The 21,235-nt window shown below is 48.7% G+C and overlaps 1 protein-coding gene across 1 annotated transcript in view; it reads right to left on the bottom strand.

Annotated features, from left to right (window-relative positions):
* Positions 1-18,697, bottom strand: part of LOC115470909 (PQ-loop repeat-containing protein 1-like) — an 87,497-nt gene extending 68,800 nt beyond the window's left edge. Inside the window, exon 1 of the mRNA XM_030204525.1 lies at positions 18,661-18,697. The gene's annotated coding sequence lies outside the window, so the exon portion shown is untranslated. The remainder of the gene's footprint in view (positions 1-18,660) is intronic.
* Between the last annotated feature and the right edge of the window lie 2,538 nt (positions 18,698-21,235).

Raw genomic sequence — 21,235 nt, 5'->3', positions numbered from 1 at the left:
CGACTAAGCATTAAGCAGCACAATTGTAACAGGTAGAGGGGGGGGGATGGGCCTGGGTCCACCTGCCTGAAGTCCACTGCACCCCCTAACAACTGCTCCAGGGACCTGCATACTGCTGCCAGGGAGGTGGGTATGACATTTGAGGTTGAAAATAAAAAGTTGTGAAACATCATTTTTTGTGGTGGGAGGGGGTTAGTGACCACTGGGGGAGTCAGGGGAGGTCATCCCCGATTCCCTCCGGTGGTAATCTGGTCATTTAGGGCACTTTTGGGGGCCTTATTCGTGAAAAAACAGGGTCCAGAAAAAGTGCCCTAAATTCTAACTACAAACGCATACTTTTTTTCCATTATCGGCGAAAGGCGCCCATCTCTGTTCGGGTGATAACCATGCCCCAGTCCCGCCTTCACCACGCCTCCGACACGCCCCCGTCAACTTTGTACGCTTCCGCGATGGAGTGCAGTTGAAAACGTCCAAGTTCGGCTTTCGATTATACCGCGTTATTCGTTTTTGGGAGATAAACGCCTATCTCCCGATTTAGGTCGCAATATAGGCGTTTTTGTCTTTCGATTATAAGCTGGATGGCCTCCAAAACTCGACACAATACTCCAAGTGAGAGTTCGCCAATGACTTGTACAGGGACATCTCTTTCTATGTGGCCTCGCATTCTTCTGGCAACAGCCATCCCCTTGTCACATTGTTTCTCCTCCTTCAGATCCTCGGCCACTATCACCCCAAGGCTCTCCTTATCCGTGTGTGTCAGACTGTCGCCCCCTGCTCATACTGCTCTTTCGGATTTCTACACCCCAAATGCATCATTGTGCATTTCTTTGCATTAAATTTTATTTGCCAAACAGTAGACCATTCTTCTAATTTTTTTTTAGATCCCTTTTCATGTTGTCCACTCCAGTGGCGTAGCTGCGGGGGCCACTGGGGCCTGGGTCCCCCCGAAACTGGATCTGTGTCTCTGGTTTGGCTGATGGGGGTCCCCATCCCCCGCCAGCTGAAGCGTTTTTTCCAGAGCTGGTCTCCAGCGCTGCCGAATTTCCTGCCCTGCTCTCTCTTCCCCTCACATCCGGCACACTTGTTTTAGTGAAATTGAGCATGCGCACATGCTCGGTTTTATTAAAACGAGCATGCCGGATTTGACGTGAGCAAACATAAGCAATAGACAATTACAGCAGTAAAAATATTCAAGCACAAATACAAAGCATGGCATAGTATGCTACATTACCACGTCAACACATTACACAATAAAATATTTTAATAGCATAGTGTGTAAGCAAAGATAGAATTGATTTCTGTCTCTGAGAATTGAATTTTGTTTGAATTTTATATTCTGCTATGTTGAATTGATTACACTTGGATTATGTAGGGATCTTAACACCATCTTATTTGATTGTATTGATATAGATTGATTGTTCTCCACCTTGAACTTGATGGTAAAGTGGATTTTAAGTGTTAAAGTTAAATGAATCAACACGATCTTATCTAAGTCTGCACTACCCAAGCTGCAAAGGACTTAAATACAAAACAACTTACGCATCTAGTTTTTCCTACATAAGCACACAACTGTGGAACACATTACCAAAAGCCTTAAAAATGACATACAACCACCTAAACTTCCGGAAATCTCTAAAAACCAACCTGTTTAAAAAGGCCTACCCTACCGATCCAACTTAAATGCCTAATCTTTGCAACACAACCAAACTAAAGTACGTAATGGACATAACACAACTCTTCCGTTCTCCGAATCCCTAATGTGGCTGTGCCACATGAACTTGATCTTACCACAACATCACCCTGTATTTGTTCACACCGGAGCCTGAAAACACCTCTCCGGTACCATCCAGCTTATAATTGAAAAAGAAAAACGCCTATATTGCGACCCAAATCGGGAGATAGACGTTTATCTCACAAAAACAAATAAAGCGGTATAATCAAAAGCCGAATTTGGACGTTTTCAACTGCACTCCGTCGCGGATGCGGACAAAGTTGATGGGGGCGTGTCGAAGGCGGAACTGGGGCGTGGTTATCGGGCGATCAGAGATGGGCGCCTTTCGCCGATAATGGAAGTATGCGTTTTTAGCGAGAATTTGGGACACTTTTCCTGAACCCTGTTTTTCCACGAATAAGGCCCCAAAAAGTGCCCTAAATGACCAGATGACCACTGGAGGGAATCAGGGATGACCTCCCCTGACTCCCCCAGTGGTCACAAACCCCCTCCCACCACAAAATATGCCGTTTCACAACTTTTTATTTTCACCCTCAAATGTCATACCCACCTCCCTGGCAGCAGTATGCAGGTCACTGGAGCAGTTATTAGGGGGTGCAGTGGACTTCAGGCAGGTGGACCCAGGCCCATCCCCCCCCACCTGTTACACTTGTGCTGGTAAATGGGAGCCCTCCAAACCGCCCCCCAAACCCACTGTACCCACATGTAGGTGCCCCCCTTTACCCCTTAGGGCTATAGTAATGGTGTAGACTTGTGGGCGGTGGGTTTTGAGGGGGATTTGGGGGGCTCAACACCCAAGGGAAGGGTGCTATGCACCTGGGAGCTCTTTTACCTTTTTTTTTGTTTTTGTAAAAGTGCCCCCTAGGGTGCCCGGTTGGTGTCCTGGCATGTGAGGGGGACCAGTGCACTACGACTCCTGGCCCCTCCCACGAACAAATGCCTTGGATTTATTCGTTTTTGAGCTGGGCGCTTTCATTTTCCATTATCACTGAAAAACAAAAACGCCCAGCTCACAAATTGTCGAATAAAACATGGACGTCTATTTTTTTCGAAAATACGGTTCGGTCCGCCCCTTCACGGACCCGTTCTCGGAGATAAACGCCCATGGAGATAGACGTTTTTGTTCAATTATGCCCCTCCATGTAAGCCACATTGAGCTTACAAATAGGTGGGAAAATGTAGGATACCAATGTAACAAATAAATAAATAAAATGAAATGATTCTTTATTTGAGACTCTGTGTGTGTTCTAGAGGAGTGACAAAAGCGAGGTATCCTGCTTATAATTAATTTCTGTGTCGGTGTCTGCAGCAGACTAACTTGTTCTGTTTTCCCAGTAGGAAGTATACTGGTATTCCAGGGTGTCTCCTTTCATAGCTACAGTTATTGTTGCTTGACTCTGAGATGTTAGTTCTGTTTTATTATGCTGGCTTTGGGCCAGATTTTTTTTTTTCTTTGGCAGAGTTTTGCTAGTCTAGAGTTTGAGTTGCTGTTAATGCAGTAACTCCAGAATCTGTATATTATTTACACTGTAATTCATCTTGGAAGGTATAATTGCCTATTTCTGCAGTTATACAATCTTTATACATTAATAAAGTATTAAAAATTGTTAGGGGTAGAGACCACATGTAATCCCCCAAATAGACATAAACCCTTTTTTCCCTTTGGGGGTTACCCTGGACAGCACACTGTTCATTGTCATCAGTTTATTTTAATACAGTGTCCCCCGGATTCTATATATGCTGCCTAGATTTGGGTGCGCTCCCGAGATGCGTGCACATCTTAGTGGCTCGTGAACTCTTAACCATCAGTAATCCGTTGCTAGCAACTAATTATTAATGTTAATCGGCACCAATTTGGATTTACACACATATCTGGCTGAGTGCTGTTCTATAATGCTGGGCGCCTCAATCTCATAGCATGCATCCCAAAAGGGAGTGTGGCCATGGGAGGGGCAAGGGGGGGGGGGGGGGTAAGAGGCATTCTGAAAATATAGGCTTGGTGTTATAGAATAATGGGTCTCCGTGCCCAACTTGAGCACCAAGATTTACACTAGGTTTCAGCAGGTGTCAGTCTGGCAACCAGAACTGGGCATTAAAATCGGCACCAGGAGCTAAGGGCGTGTGTCCTTTCTAAAATAGTACTTGGCACAAATTTTTTCTGGCATCTGATTTGAGCATCATGTATAGATTTCCACCCTGGGCACCCACATGTACTACACAAATTGCAGTATGTTACAGGTTGCACAGTGCAGAAAGTATGCAGTTACTGTGGGGTTTGCACACGTGTTACTGGTCGCACAATGTGGAAAGTATACAGTAACTGTGGCGTGTGTACACATGTTACTGGTCACACAATGCACATAGTATGCAGTTACTGTGGGGTTTGCACACGTGTTACTGGTCGCACAATGTGGAAAGTATGCAGTAACTGTGGAGTGTGTACATGTGTTACTGGTTGCACAGGGCAGAATGTATGCAGTTACTGCAGGGTGTGCACACATGTTACTGGTCACACAATGCACATAGTATGCAGTTACTGTGGGGTTTGCACACATGTTACTGGTCACACAATGCAGACAGTGTGCATTACTGTGGGGTTTGCACACGTGTCATTGGTTGCACACTGCAGTATGTTACAGGTTGCACAGTTACCGCATACTTTCCACATTGTGCGACCAGTAACACGTGTGCAAACCCCACCGTAACTGCATACTATGTGCATTGTGTGACCAGTAACATGTGTGCAAATTCATGAAAAATGAAAAAAAGACTCAAGAAAAATGTCAGGAAGTATTTTTTCACGGAGAGAGTAGTGGATGCTTGGAATGCCCTCCCGCGGGAGGTGGTGGAGATGAAAACGATAACGGAATTCAAGCTTGCGTGGGATAAACATAAAGGAATCCTGTTCAGAAGGAATGGATCCTCAGAAGCTTAGCTGAGATTGGGTGGTAGAGCCGGTGGTGGGAGGCGGGGCTAGTGATTGGAAGGCGGGGCTATTGCTGGACAGACTTCTACGGTCTTTGCCCTGAAAATGGCAGATACAAATCAAGGTAAGGTATACACAAAAAGTAGCACATATGAGTTTATCTTGTTGGGCAGACTAGATGGACCGTGCAGGTCTTTTTCTCCCGTCATCTACTATGTTACTATCCAGCTCATTTTCGAAAGTGCTCGCCGGCCATCTTCTGACATAAATCGAGAGATGGCTGGCAATCTCTCAAAAGCGGCCAAATCGGTATAATCGAAACCCCCTTTTTTGACACCATCGCCGCTTTCCCGTCGCCGAGCCAGCGAAAGTTCAAGGGGGCGTGTCGGCGGTGTAGCAAAGGCAGAACATAGGCGTGGCTAACAGATGGCCAGCTTCAGCACATAATGGAAAAAACAAAAGTGGCCTTAATGAGTATTTTGCCGGTTTTACTTGGTCCTTTTATTTTCACGACCAAGCCTCAAAAAGGTGCCCCAACTCACCAGATGACCACCGGAGGGAATGGGGGATGACCTCCCTGTACTCCCCCAGTGGTCACCAACCCCCTCCCACACTAATAAAAATAAAATCCTTTTTGCCAGCCTGTATGCCAGCCTCAAATGTCATACCCAGCTCCCTGACAGCAGTATGCAGGTCCCTGGAACAGTTTTTGTTGGTTGCAGTGGACTTCAGGCAGGCGGACCTAGGCCCATCTCCCCCCTATCTGTTACACTTCTGGTGGTAAGTATTGAGCCCTCCAAACCCCCCCAAAACCCACTGTACCCACATGTAGGTGCCCCCCTTCACCCATAAGGGCTATGGTAGTGGTGTACAGTTGTGGGGAGTAGGTTTTAGGGGGGATTTGGGAGGACTCAGAACCCAAGGTAAGGGAGCTATGCACCTGGGAGGTATTTGTATATATATATATTTTTTTTTAGAAGTGCCCCCTAGGGTGCTCGGTTGGTGTCCTGGCATGTTAGGGGGACCAGTGCACTACAAATGCTGGCTCCTCCCACGAGCAAATGCCTTGGATTTAGCCGGGGTTGAGATGGCCGCTTTTTGTTTCCATTATCGCTGAAAAACAAAAGCGGCCATCTCAAACCCGGCGAACTCTGGCATTTGGTCGGTCCAAACCGTATTATCGAAACAAAAGGTGGCCGGCCATCTTTTTCGATAATACAGTTCCGGCCAGCTGTTTGCGGCGCCGCCAAAATAGATCGCCGGCAATCTATTTCGCTGGCGCCGTTCGATTATTCCCCTCGTACTATGTATGTGTGCATACCCCACAGTTACTGCATACATTCCACAATGTGCGACCAGTACCACACATGCACACCCCAAAGTAACTGCATACTTTCTGCAATGTGTGACCAGTAACATGTGTGCACACCCTGCAGTAACTGTATACTATCTGCATTGCCCCCCCCCCCCCACCCCTAGTTTTGTAAGCTACAGGATGGCACCTTTTTTTATCCTGGATGTATGCATTCTTCCTTTTCTTTGTAATCATACTTCAATTGTGGAGGTGTCACTTTGTTGAAATTTGATATAGATTTTATATAAGCAGGTCACCATGTGAAGGTTCCCAGCAAGAATTAAAGAGAAAACTTTATTCAGAGATGCACAGCAATCCACCACCAGCTTCTGCTGAGTTTTACGGTGTCTTTTGATCCCTCAGGCTGTGAAAACACATAGGCGCATATGTTGTGCCTGTAGCAGGCTGCCAAAATGTACTTTCCTATACTGGTGTAGGAGGAACATTCTGGGCTCCTGCTCCATAAAGGTGCCAATCAAAAGTGAATAGTGAGGGGGTCTATTCTGAGAAAGTGGCCCAATAGTACTGAAGGTTAAGCTTTTGAAGAGAAGTATAAAACTGAGTTCAGAGAGGAGGTTCCAGTAATGAGGAGGTTTAAAGCTGGACTAAGTTGGTACCCCACTTTGGAACTCTCAGGAATCTGCTTAACGGGCTAAGGAGAAAGAAACACAGGGGTTGATAGTCTGGTCCGCAGATGTTTTCTGATGTATATTCTCCGAAACGCTGAACTGGTCCAGGGTTATTGGTCTGGCCCACTGCTGCTCCCCAAGGCACAGACCACACATGAAAGGGAATGGGTAAGGTCCTCAGGGAGATTTAATCCTGATCCTCTGAAGGAGAGAGTAACAGCTGCTGCCAAAAGACAGTCCTTACAGGGAAAGGATCTGGAAGCTGAGAGCAGTGGAACGGTTGAGTATTGATATCTCAAAGGGATAGGAGAGAGAACTCGACCTAGGTTCTGATCAACCTTTATGTTCAAATAGAAAAAAGCACTGGGGAACACAGAGCCGCAAAGGAATGAGAGAGCGGATGGAAGTGTGAGTGGCGCTGAGCAGGGGCGTAGCCAGACTTCAGCGGGAGGGGGGTCCAGAGCCCGAGGTGCGGGGATACGTTTTAGCCCCCCCCCCGGCGCCACCGCCACCCCTCCCCCCGCGCCATTGCCGCCACCCCTCCTGCCATTGCAGATCCCCCACCACCACCAACTTTGACTCCCCCTGCCAATGACCCTCTCGACCCCCCTCCCGCTGCCAACCCTCCCCCGCCGTCGCCTACCTTTGCTGGTGGGAGACCCCCAACCCCCGCCAGCAAAGGTAGGTGATGGCGACGGCGGGTTGGTGGCGGGAGGGGGGGTCGAGAGGGTCATCGGCAGGGGGTCCAAGCCCCTGGCGCAGAGAGAGAGAGAGAGAGGAGTGAAATATTGGGCTTGAAAATATTGAACACAACCATGACCCAAAAGACCATAGTAACTAGGAAAGGAATTAAGGGGTCTTTTTACTAAGGTGCACTGAAAAATGGCCTGCGCTAGTGTAGGTACGTGTTTTGGATGCACGAACATCCATTTTTCAGTGTGCCTGTAAAAATGCCTTTTTTGCCGGGGGGGGGGGGGGGGGGGGGGGGGAACGGGGACATGGAGGTGCGGCAAAATAAAAATTGTTGCGCGTCCATTTTGGGACTGAGATCTTACCGCCACCCATTCACTTAGCGGTAAGGTCTCATGCGTTAACCATGTGGTAATTGTCTACACACGTACAATGCCGATTACCGCCCGGTTAGCGCCACGCGCCAGAAAAGAAAATATATTTGCTGACGCACGTAATGGACGTATGTTAAAAAAAATGAAATTAGCGCCACGCGGTAGCCAGGCAGTAGTTCCAAACTGATGCATGTTGTGAGCATGTAGGCGCCCAACGTGACTTAGCAAAAGGACTCCTAAGTCACTAACATCAAGAAGGATAAAGGCATTGTACAGCAGTGGCGTAGCCACAGGTGGGCCTGGGTGGGCCAGGGCCCACCCACTTAGGGCTCAGGCCCACCCAACAGTAAGCACACGTTTAGCGGGAGCCGGTGGAGATCCCAATCTCTGTCAGCTGAAGACTTTCCCCTGATAGTAACAAAATTCTACTCTCCACAATACTGGCACCTGCGCATGCTCAGTTTTCAGCGCATGCCTGCTGCAGACTGGCAAGGTGGAAAGAAGCATTTTCCTGCCAGCTGAGATATCTTTTTGGTGGTGGTGGGGGAGAACATTGGGTGCCCACCCGCTTCTTATCTAGGCCCACCCAAAATCTGTTGTCTGGCTACGTCCCTGTTGTACAGGAGACTAAGGATTGTTACAACTATCCAAGCTGTAAGAAAGTGTGAAAGATGCATGAGTTTCAAGTAGCGAGCATTTATTGCCCAGAGGAGACCAAGGGTTACCATCCCATTGACATTTTTTCTTATTCTTTTTGTAGCAACTTCAGTTTGTTGTTATAGACTTTTTGCCTTACTGCTTTCTATCCCTACTCATATATTACTGGAGAGCCCAATGAAATCAAGTTTTATGATATCTAAGAGCAATCTCCCAGTTAATCTGTTCATAACTAGTAACTTTTAAGGCTGCTGTTAGGGGGACCCTTATTAGTCGGTGTGCATGGTGGGAGAAATTGTAGGAGAAGGTAAGTGCTTTGTGGCCACAGACCTTAAACAAATTGTGCACCGACCTCAGGGGTATTCCTAAGCCCCAATATCCGAGAGGTCTGCTACATGCCTATTTCATAAAGGCAACATTTATGTCTATGTGCTTTTTGCAAATGTCTTCGCCAAAAGCTTGCTCACAAGATTACATGTGCTCCAAGGCAGAGGCTAATCCCTCCCCTGTGGCACCTATGCATATTTCACATAAAAGTAGGCATTATACTTCCTAGTAGCTACTTTTATGCATCTATACCCCAAGGCAGTGACATAGCTATGGGGTCACGGGGGCCTGGGCCCCCTCCAAATTGGCTCTGGGGTCCCTGGTTTGTCTGGTGGGAGTCCTCAACCCCCACCAGCTAAAGCGTTTGTTCCACGCTGGTCTCACATTGCCTGGCACCCTGTCCTGTTTTAAGTCGCTGTGCAAGCTCGTTTTAATGAAAACAAGCATATGCAGCGACTGAAAGCAAAACAGGGTGCCAGGCAATGTGAGACCCGCGAGGGACAAACAATTTAGCTGGTGGGGGTTGGGGACCCCCGCCAGCCAAGGTCCCTTTGCAGTGGCAGCGGGGGGGGGGGGGGGGGGGGAGGGGAAGTGGCGGCAGGGAGGAGGACGAAGTGGTAGCAGGAGGGCGATAGGAGGAGGTGGTAGCGGCCATGGAGGTGGGGGGGAGGGCGGAAGTGGCAGCAGGAGGGCAGCGGCGGGGAGGTGGGCCAAAATGTGCCACCTACCTTGCGTTCTGGCCCCCCTCCTGTCAAGGTCTGGCTATGCCCCTGCCCCAAGGATATTTATAGATGCTCACTTGAGCTGGAGAACACAGTTTTATGAGTTACTTTTAAGGTGGGTTATTTTACTGTCAATCTGGATTATTAATAAACTAGTAAAAAAGGCCCGTTTCTGTTTGAAAGGAAACGGGCGCTAGCAAGGGTTTCCTCTGAGTGTGTATGTTTGAGAGAGTGACTGTGTGAGAGAGGCTTCTGTTCCTGCTGCTGTACATTCCCCGTGTTGTGCTGATTCGCTGCTCCCTGTATCGTGGCTCCGCCCCTCTCCCTTCTACTGGCCAACCTGGTGTGGGTTGTGTGACATCACTATTATCTACTCCAACATGATCCACGGTTCCAGGCAGCCTCAGAATGTTGGAGGTGAGAATTATTATATGGGAAGGGTCTCATTCATAAAATGGGACCTGTGGTAAAATAGCACGAAGTTGGTGGTAAAGTAACACAACTTAACAGTAGCCCCTCAGCCACCTGCAAAATTACCTCCTCTGTGTAGGGCTTTTTAAGTGTTTATTAATTGTGAGTTTATTTCCAATTAATTAGGAGTTTGAGGAGACTACTAAAAATAATATTGATCAGCATTTTCATCCCATGGGAACTAGTGCTGAGTACCTTTCCCTGATTAAATCAAGGCCTTGACTTTAAATGTTATAAAATGTGTTTCAATAAAACATTTATCCATTATCCTCTCTCTGAAAGATTTTAAAAATAGGCTGTTAATAGCTTTGATTTCTGCAGTTCAACACAACTCTTAATTCCCCAAACCCAGCCAGCAAGGGAGCATATTGAGAAAGTTCTTAGGGAAGAGGGGGGCAGTGATTTTCTAGTGTGTATTCAATAAATACATATCCTATATATATTTTTGTCATTCAGGGTGTTTTGTCTGTGTTTATTGGTTATATAATTCCACTTTAACCTGCGTCCACTTCTGGCAAAAAAAAAAGAGGCCTTTTTTACAGGCGCACTAAAAAATGGATTGGCGCACGCCCAATACCCGCGCCTACACTACCGCAAGCCACTTTTCAGTGATCCTTTGCAAAAGGATTCCATAAGGAACTTAAGACATATAAAGCATACGTTCATTGGCTACCAGTACAATACAGGGCTAAATTTAAATCTCTATGTCCGATCTTCAAGGCCCTTAAAGGAAATGGCCCAGAATACTTGAAGAACAGGATGACCCTCTACAGTCCTCCAAGGACATTTAAGGTCCTCTCAAGGACTATCACTAACTACACCCTCTCGAAAAGACATTACATGATGTGATACCCGCAAGCGAGCCTTCTCCGGAGTAGCCCCCACACTTTGGAATGATTTGCCTGAAAGGCTCCACTTAACACAAGACTATCTCTACTTCAGGAAGCAGGTGAAAGCTTGGCTGTTCAACCAAGCCTTTAATGGAAGAAGTAACTAACTTGTTAGTCTCACTCACACACACAAGGATTGGCTCGGGCTGCACATACTGCAGGGGACATGTTTATCCACTCCTACCCTAGCTGAGATAATATTTAACCATCTCTCTGACCTCACGTGCAACTTTCTTCAAATCAGTCACCTTCCTTTCTAATTCTTCCTACTTTCTTACTAATCTATATGTTACAACTTTGCCTTACCCTTCACTACCAATTATAATATTCTAGTACATATTGTGTTGTCATTGCAAGTAGTATACCATGCCATACTTTGTATTGTTGTTCAAATATTTTTACTGCTGTAATTCCCTATTGCTCATGTTTGATCTATTCTTACTGTTCACCGCCTTGAGTGAATTCCTTCAAAAAGGCGGTAAATAAATCCTAATAAGTAAAATAAAATAAATAAATAAATAAATAAAATAATGTGTAAAAAAGAGTTCCTACCTAGGATTTTGTCATATCTCTCTATATAAAACGCACCTCCAACGTTCTAATGAAGCCTCTGTTAGCCAACATTCTAAGTGAAGGGGGTGAGATCGCATTGTGTCTGCCCCGCCCATGCGTCAAACGTGATGACGTCGAGGGCGGAGCAATGACACTCAACCAATCGCAACTCTCGGCAGCGAAGCGTCAGGGAAGGAGGCGGCGCTCTCGACGTCTAGCCTTCCCTTCGCTGTGTTCCGCCTTCTTCTGACGTCAAGGATGACGTCAAAAGAAGGCGGAACACAGCGAAGGGAAACCTAGACGTCGGGAGCACCACCTCCTTCCCTGACGCTTCGCTGCCGGAACCGCCACGGAGGTAAATTTAAAAACAAGAAAAAAAAAAAAACATGTTTGGCGGACAGAAGAGGGTGGCCACTAAAGTACAACAATGGGAGCGGGAGGGCAGGGGAGAAACGACAGCATGGATGCGAAGGGGGGGGGGGGGAGAAGAGGGCGGCCCAGGCTGGGACATGGGAGAGAGAGGAGCATGGATGCGAGGGGGGGTCATGGAAGGGAGACAGGGGACTTGCTGGAAAAGGATGAATTGAAGCGGCAGGGGACAGAGGAGCATGGATGGACATGGATTGGGAGGGCAGGGCTCAGGGAGAGAGGGCAATTGCTGGAAAGGGATGAATGGAGGGGGCAGGGGACAGAGGAGCATGGATGGGCATGGATTGGGAGGGCAGGACTCAGGGAGAGAGGGAAATTGCTGGATAGGGATGAATAGAGGGGACAGATGGGCATGGATGCATATGGATTGCAGGGCAGGCCTCAGGGAGAGAGGGCAATTGCTGGATAGGGAAAAATGGAGGGGCCAGGTGACAGATGAGCATGGATGGGCATGGATTGGAAGGGCAGGACTCAGGGAGAGGGGAATTGCTGGATAGGGATGAATGGAGGGGACAGATGGGCATGGATGGATATGGATTGCAGGGCAGGCCTCAGGCAGAGAGGGGAAATGCTGGATAGGGAAAAATGGAGGGGCCAGGTGACAGATGAGCATGGATGGGCATGGATTGGAAGGGCAGGACTCAGGGAGAGGGGAATTGCTGGATAGGGATGAATGGAGGGCACAGATGGGCATGGATGCATATGGATTGCAGGGCAGGCCTCAGGCAGAGAGGGGAATTGCTGGATAGGGATGAATGGAGGGGCCAGGTGACAGAGGAGCATGGATTGGAAGGGCAGGACTCAGGGAGAGGGGAATTGCTGGATAGGGATGAATGGAGGGGACAGATGGCCATGGATGGATATGGATTGCAGGGCAGGCCTCAGGCAGAGAGGGGAAATGCTGGCCATGGATGCATATGGATTGCAGGGCAGGCCTCAGGGAGACAGCGGAATTGCTGGATAGGGATGAATGGAGGGGCCAGGTGACAGAGGAGCATGGATTGGACTAGGGTTACCATATGGCTCCAGAAAAAGGAGGACGGATTGAGCCAGCCGGGTTTTACTTCCATTGCTTTCAATGGAAGTAATTGTGCCAGCCGGGTTTTACTTCCATTGCTTTCAATGGAAAGCAATAGAAGTAAAACCCAGCTGGCTCAATCCGTCCTCCTTTTTCTGGAGCCATATGGTAACCCTAGATTGGACTCACACTTTCACTCTGACTCTCAAACACTCACTCTCACATACACTCTCCCAAACATACACACTCCGAGGAAAACCTTGCTAGCGCCCGTTTCATTTCTGTCAGAAACGGGCCTTTTTTACTAGTCTTACATAAAACAGGGGTGATATGATACAGACGTTCAAATATTTGAAAGGTATTAATCCGCAAACGAACCTTTTCTGGAGATGGGAGGGCGGTAGAACGAGAGGACATGATATGAGAGTGAAGGGGGGCAGACTCAGGAAAGATGTCAGGAAGTATTTTTTCACGGAGAGGGTGGTGGACGCTTGGAATTGCTGGATAGGGATGAATGGAGGTGGTGGAGATGAAAACGGTAATTGAATTCAAGCATGCGTGGGATAAATATAAAGGAATCCTGTGCAGAAGGAATGGATCCTCAGAAGCTTAGCCGAGATTGGGAGGCGGGGCTGGTGTTTGGATGGTGGGGCTAGTGCTGGGCAAGAGTTCTACAGTCTGGGTCCTGAAAATGGCAGATACAAATCAAGGTAAGGTATACACAAGAAGTAGCACATATGAGTTTATCTTGTTGGGCAGACTAGATGGACCGTGCAGGTCTTTTTCTGCCGTCATCTACTATGTTACTATGTTACTTTAACCTGTGTGCAGGTATGCAGTTACTACGGGGTGTGCACAGGTGTTACTGGGGAATTATATAACCAATACATTTTTTTAGAGAGAGGATAATGGATAAATGTTTTACTCTCAGAAGTCCTAACAAAGAAGAAAACAAAGACCAGAGTGGATGTATCGTCTTTCCCTTGGGCTTTCTAAAACAGGACCGGGCTGCACTGTAAAGATCCGCATTGCTACTTTTCTTACATTCATGCAAGGAACTGTAATGTTCCAGTGTAACACTGTAGTTAAGGGCTGAGGTTTTGCTGTCGGATACATTTTAATTATGCAGGAAGCAGCATGACTATGCATTTAGGAGAGATAACTGTAAATCTTGGCTCACAAACAAACACCAAAGCCCTTCAGCCATCTAGAATTAGATACATCTATTAAGTGAAAAACTGTAAAGGAAGGACAAATTTGAAAATTTATCCACGCCTTTAATAGACACTTTTGGCATTTTGCCATTAGATCAGTATTAAATGATTGCTTCACTGGTGTCCAAAGTTCTAAAATCATTTAATATTTAATTGCAATCACCGGTTTCTGGTAAACAAACGAAAAAAAGGAACCCACAAAAGCAGTTTCTTGAAGCTTTGCTCCTTAACTGAATACCCCTGCTGAGAAGAAAACTACATCTCAACATAATCTGCCTTTAATGTATTTTTTTTTTTTTGGGGGGGGGGGAGGGAGGGAATGTTCCTACAAGGCTACATTTTTCGTGTTTTCATAGTTTCAATCAAAAATGTGATGAGCAGTCAGGGAGCCCAGCTTAGAAGAATATAGCCCTTTGTTTCACAAGACTGTTTAATTAAGTACATAAGTACATAAGTATTGCCATACTGGGAAAGGCCAAAGGTCCATCAAGCCCAGCATCCTGTTTCCAACAGTGGCAAATCCAGCTCACAAATGCCTGGCAAGATCCCAAAAAAGTACAAAACATTTTATATTGCTTATCCAAGAAAGAGTGGATTTTCCCCAAGTCCAATTTAATAATGGTCTATGGACTTTTACTAGGAAGCCATCCAAACCTTTTTTAAACTCTGCTAAGCTAACCACCTTTACCCCATTCTCTGGCAACGAATTCCAGAGTTTAATTACACATTGAGTGAAGAAAACTTTTCTCTGATTTGTTTTAAATTTACTACTTTGTAGCTTTATCGCGTGCCCCCTAGTCCTAATATCTTTGGAAAGAGTAAACAAGCGATTCACATCTATCCGTTCCACTCCACTCATTATTTTATAGACCTCTATCATATCTCCCCTCAGTCGCCTTTTCTCCAAGCTGAAGAGTCCTAGCCTCTTTAGCCTTTCCTCATAGCGAAGTCGTCCCATCCCCTTTATCATTTTTGTCACCCTTCTCTGCACCTTTTCTAATTCCACTATATCTTTTTTGAGATGCGGTGACTAGAATTGAACACTATATTCAAGGTGCGGTCACACCATGGAGTGACACAAAGGCATTATAACGTCCTCGTTTTTGTTTTCCATTCCTTTCCTAATAATACCTAACATTCTATTTGCTTTCTTAGCCACAGCAGCACACTGACAGCCGTTGTTTCTAATTGCCATGTATCCTGGAGTCAAAATGTTTGCTACACTGAAAAAAAAAAAAAAGTATCCTGTCTGAAAACAGCTAGGGGCTATTTCTGTTTGCAGACCACAACAGGCTGCAGCAAATCCAAGGCTTAATTTCTGGGAGAACGGGCCGGGAACGAAATTCTGCCACTGATTTTGAGACTCTTGGAGTAGCAGGGGTATTTGGTTCATTGCCATTTGGAATGCCCACAACCAAGTAGTGCTTTGTGTCTTGGGGAAGCACTCTCAGTTCAGAACTCTTCCATTTGGCCTGGCCAAAGACCCTCGAACCTTTATTAAACTAATGGTTGTGGCTGCAGTGTTCCTTCAGAAGGAAGGGATCGGATCCTCAGGAACTTAGCTGAGATTGGGTGGCAGAGACGGTGGTGGGAGGCGGGGCTAGTGGTTGGGAGGCGGGGATAGTGCTGGGCAGACTTATACGGTCTGTGCCAGAGCTGGTGGTGGGAGGCGGGGCTGGTGGTTTGGGAGGCGGGGATAGTGCTGGGCAGACTTATACGGTCTGTGCCAGGGCCGGTGATGGGAGGTGGGGCTGGTGGATGGGAGGCAGGGATAGTGCTGGGCAGACTTTTATGGTCTGTGCCGGAGCCGGTGGTGGGAGGCGGGGCTGGTGGTTTGGGAGGCGGGGATAGTGCTGGGCAGACTTATACGGTCTGTGCCAGAGCCGGTGATGGGAGGCGGGGCTGGTGGATGGGAGGCGGGGATAGTGCTGGGCAGACTTATACGGTCTGTGCCAGAGCCGGTGATGGGAGGCGGGGCTGGTGGTTTGGGAGGCGGAGATAGTGCTGGGCAGACTTATACGGTCTGTGCCAGAGCCGGTGATGGGAGGCGGGGCTGGTGGATGGGAGGCGGGGATAGTGCTGGGCAGACTTATACGGTCTGTGCCAGAGCCGGTGGTGGGAGGCGGGGCTGGTGGTTTGGGAGGCGGGGATAGTGCTGGGCAGACTTATACGGTCTGTGCCAGAGCCGGTGGTGGGAGGCGGGGCTGGTGGATAGGAGGCAGGCAGTGGTGTGCTGGAGCAGGCTCTCACAGGCTCGCAAGAGCCGGTTGTTAAGTTTTTAAGAATTTTGGGAGCCGGTTGTTAAAGTAGGGCCCTCCATGGCTACTTTAACAACTGGCTCCCAAAATGTGGGCTTGGGCCCCCTGCTGAATTCTCTTTTACTTTGCTGGTGGGGATGCTGAGCCCTGCCAGCCAAGTAAATAGACTACTGCTGCTCCCCGCTCCTTGTTTCCAGCTTTGGGCAGCAGGTTGGGACTTCTCGAGCATGTAAGAGAAGTTCCAGCATGCTGCTCAGAGTAAGACGTTGGGAGTGGTGGCAGTCCATTTTTTGGCTGCCAGCAAAGGTATGCCTAGCATGCCCGCACGAAGGGAGGGAGGAGAGAGAGGCAAGTGTTGCTCCCCCACCCCCCACCGCCCCTGGCCCTTCCAACTGCAGAGCTGGCTACGTCCGGAGAAAGAGCCTGTTGTTAAAAATTTACCAGCACACCCCTGGAGGCGGGGATAGTGCTGGGCAGACTTATACGGTCAGTGCCAAAGCCGGTGGTGGGAGGCGGGGCTGGTGGATGGGAGGCGGGGATAGTGCTGGGCAGACTTATACGGTCTGTGCCAGAGCCGGTGGTGGGAGACGGGGCTGGTGGATGGGAGGCGGGGATAGTGCTGGGCAGACTTATACGGTCTGTGCCAGAGCTGGTGGTGGGAGGCAGGGCTGGTGGATGGGAGGAGGGGATAGTGCTGGGCAGACTTATACAGTCTGTGCCAGAGCCGGTGGTGGGAGGCGGGGCTGGTGGTTGGGGGGGGCGGGGATAGTGCTGGGCAGACTTATACAGTCTGTGCCAGAGCCGGTGGTGGGAGGCGGGGCTGGTGGTTGGGGGGGCGGGGATAGTGCTGGGCAGACTTATACAGTCTGTGCCAGAGCTGGTGGTGGGAGGCAGGGCTGGTGGATGGGAGGAGGGGATAGTGCTGGGCAGACTTATACAGTCTGTGCCAGAGCCGGTGGTGGGAGGCGGGGCTGGTGGTTGGGGGGGCGGGGATAGTGCTGGGCAGACTTATACGGTCTGTACCCTGAAGAGGACAGGTACAAATCAAGGTAGGGTATACACAAAAAGTAGCACATATGAGTTGATCTTGTTGGGCAGACTAGATGGACCATGCAGGTCTTTTTCTGCCATCATCTACTACGTTACTATGCTACTATGTTTGAGTCTAGCGCTCTTCAAGGCACTCCCTTTTCCAATCCCTCTTCTTCTTCTTCTGCTGCTCCTGCCCTTGCTCGCCAGCCCCCTCTGTAGGCTCCACAGTTCCATTTCCCCTTTGCCCACAAATTCAGCCCTGAACAAACCCATTTGGAGTCCTGGCATCCTGCGAAATGGCCTTTAGCAACTTGTATTCTTCCACACCTGTTAGAACAGACGCTACCTGGTGAGACTGTTGGCGTATAAACCAAGCAACCCTAAGCAGGTTGTGATTGCAAAAGTATATTTAAGCTATGTTGATTTTCGCTTTATAGCCAGTGTTTGGGGACAGGTAGTTCTTCTCTTTAACAGTCAATGAGTTCACGTACACAGGTGTCACTGTGGTAGATTCAGCTGGGCAAGTGCTGGCAGGTTGCTTAACACATAGCAGGGCAGTAATTCTGCTTGGGTGATTGAAAAAGAAAGTAGTACACTGTCATTTTTCTGTTGGAACCAGGACAGGCTGTAAGACACGAAAACATTTGCTTCCCCATCCAAAATAAACAGGCAAACCAGCATCACCCAGCTCAAATCCTGCCAGGCTGTAGGTGGCTACTGTAGGGAGAAGAGAGCCGAATGCTAGAAAGCAAAAGCTAGCTCGATCCCCACAAGCAATTCTATTATGCAACCACTAAAAGCAAAGTTACATTTTAGTTCTGAATGACAGACAGCAGAAGTAGCTAAAAACTGTACACGGAGGAATTACTAAATGCTGCCTTTCATGCCAAGCTTCTTTGGAACATTTCTCCCACTGCGGCTTGGCTGGTCTCAGGAACCTCATGGCACAATCTTAGTGTGCTCAGCCTGATCAGGGATTCCCTTTCTCCGATGTCACCAGCCCTGCTCTCCCTGTTGTCCCAAAATAGCTTTCTCGGCTTTTCCTAGGCTGCAGTGCCCTTGGAACAGAGCTGTAGCCTACGTGTCCCACCCTGCTCTCTGATGTGATATTCTAGCTGTTCCCTGACCCCCCCCCCCCCCCCCCCCGCCTGCTCTCACCTGTTACAGTCCCAGGTTACAGACCTGCCCTCACACCACCGAGACAGCTGGATGCTGGTTTTGGGTGCCCTCTCCTCCCTTTCAGGGCTGGCTAACAGGTGATTTTGCCAGAAAGTTTCATGTTAAAAACAGTTTCATTTGGGACCAGAAATTAATGTGAGTGGGATTTGATTCTCAGATAAGAACTGAACCAGTTCTCTGTCACCAGAAAAAGAATAAGCACTCACCGTGACTTGTCTCATTGCCTTCATATGGAATAAAATGTGTCAGGTCAGTGGAATGCACTTAACTTAGCCCTGATGTAAACAGCCAGGAGCTGAACTTCCTGCTTGGGATGGAATTACACTGCCTGGATTACACCCAAAGACTCTGAATACCAGAATTACGCTTAGAGGCTCCCACTGCCTGAATTACGCTCAGGGGCTCTGAGTTACAACCAAAGGATGCCACTGCCTACATTACTACCAAATAGAGTCGGTCTTAGGCAGGGGCGACAGGGGGCAGTCGCACAGGGCCTTGCGTTCCTAGGGGCCCCGCATCTCTGGCACGTCTGTCCTCCTGTCTCGGAACACCTCCCTGCTCCACACCTTAATGTGCATCCATATTTCAGTAGAGAGTATCAGGCAGCGGCAGCGATCTTCATATCCTGTCAGCTGCCAAGCCTAGAGCCTCCTCGCTACTGCATCCCGCCCCCTTTTTCATGTCACTTCCTGCTTCTGCAAGGGCAGGATGCAGCAGCAAGGAGGCTCTAGGCTCTGCAGCTACTACTACTACTTAACATTTCTAGAGCGCTACTAGGGTTACGCAGCGCTGTACAAAATAAAACAAAGAAGGACGGTCCCTGCTCAAAGGAGCTTACAATCTAAAGAACAAAATGTCAAGTTGGGCAGTCTAGATTTCCTGGGCAGAGGTGTAGAGGTTAGGTGCCGAAGGCGACATTGAAGAGGTGGGCTTTAAGCAGAGATTTGAAGATGGGCAGGGAGGGGGCCTGGCATATGGCCTCGGGGAGTTTGTTCCACGCGTTGGGCGAGGCGAGACAGAAAGGGCGGAGCCTGGAGTTGGCGGTGGTGGAGAAGGGTACTGAAAGGAGGGATTTGTCTTGAGAGCGGAGGTTACGGGTAGGAACGTAAGGGGAGATGAGGGTTGAGCGGTAAGGAGGGGCTGCAGATCGAGTGCATTTGTAGGTTAGTAGCAGAAGCTTGAATTGAATGCGGTACCTGTTCGGAAGCCAATGAAGTGACTTGAGGAGAAGGGTGATGTGAGTGTATCGGTTCAGGCGGAAGACAAGACGTGCAGCAGAGTTCTGAACGGATTGAAGGGGGGATAGGTGGCTAAGTGGGAGACCAGTGAGGAGTAGGTTGCAGTAGTCAAGGCGAGAGGTAACGAGAGCGTGGATGAGAGTTCGGGTGGTGTGCTCAGAGAGGAAAGGGCGGATTTTGTTAATGTTATAGAGGAAGAAGCGACAGGTCTTGGCTATCTGTTGGATATGCGCAGAGAAGGAGAGGGAGGAGTCGAAGATTACACCGAGGTTGCGGGCAGATGAGACGGGAATGATGAGGGTGTTATCAACCGAAATAGAGAGTGGAGGTAGAAGGGAAGTGGGTTATGAAAATTGCTGCCACTGTCTGTCGCTCTCTACCAGTGGCGTAGCCACAGGTGGGCCTGGGTGGGCCGGGGCCCACCCACTTAGGGCTCAGGCCCACCCAACAGTAGCACGTGCTTAGCAGTAGCTGATGGGGGTTCCAAGCTCTACCAGCTGAAGACTTCCCCCTGATGGTAATGAAAATGGTGTGCGCTATGTTACTGGCACCTGTGAATGCTCAGTTTTCAGTGCATGCCTGCTGCAGACTGGCAAGGTACAGATATTTTTTTGGGGAGGGGAAGGGGAGAACACTTGGTGCCCACCCACTTCTTGCCTAGGCCCACCCAAAATCTGCTGTCTGGCTATGCCCCTGCTCTCTACTGAAACATGGTGGATGCATATCAAGGTATGGGGTGAGGTGGGGTTCCGAGAACTGTAAACCTCCTTTTAAACTGATAAATTATGACTTATGGTGGCAGGCGCAGGAGGGCGTGGGCATGGGTGGGGGGGGGGGCACTGAACTGGTTTGCATAGGGTCCTGCACTGGTAGCCTCGCCAATGCAGAAGGAGTGCGTCATGTACCTTGTACAGTTCAGTCCCAGATGAGCGATCACCATGTGAAGCACCGCTGCATATTGGTACCTCATGAGAAAGGAGCTGTCAACGTGCACTAGGAAAAAGGAATCTGCAAGAACTGCAGTAAATACCTATGAGGACTAGGCAGCCCCACTAAACGACACCATCTAATGGTGTTGACCCCTGGCCAATTGATCGGTCTTGGACCAGGCAATGGTGACCAAAGTTGTGTCTGGCAAACCTAAGACACGACGGATTCATAGCCCTGCATCCATGGACAAACTAGATCTAAGGACCAATTCACCCACATGCAGGGTAGCAAAAAAGGTCAAGCTGAAGGCAGCACGGAAGAGCACCAACTCAAACGAGGATGTTGCAACCGCCGGTAGGTCAAACCACAAATCCGACAACAATGACGGGGTAATGGGACAATGCACATCCTGCAAAGGAGGATCCACCCGACCCCAACCTTTGAACATTCGCTTCACCAAAAACCCACCAGAGGGATTGCGCAGGCCCTGGCCTTGGTGAAGAAGGCAAAGCCCACAATGTGCTGTGCCGTCGCACTCCTGGAATATCTGCACTTTTTTGCAAAGACCACAGAGTCAAACAGGAGTTTGGGTGAGCAAGGGCCTCATGAGGAC

The sequence above is a fragment of the Microcaecilia unicolor genome, chromosome 5 (assembly GCF_901765095.1).
Source record: "Microcaecilia unicolor chromosome 5, aMicUni1.1, whole genome shotgun sequence".
In the NCBI taxonomy this organism is placed as follows: domain Eukaryota; kingdom Metazoa; phylum Chordata; class Amphibia; order Gymnophiona; family Siphonopidae; genus Microcaecilia; species Microcaecilia unicolor.
The sequence above is the reverse complement of the archived record's forward strand: the minus strand, read 5'-3'. Positions and strand labels throughout refer to the sequence as shown.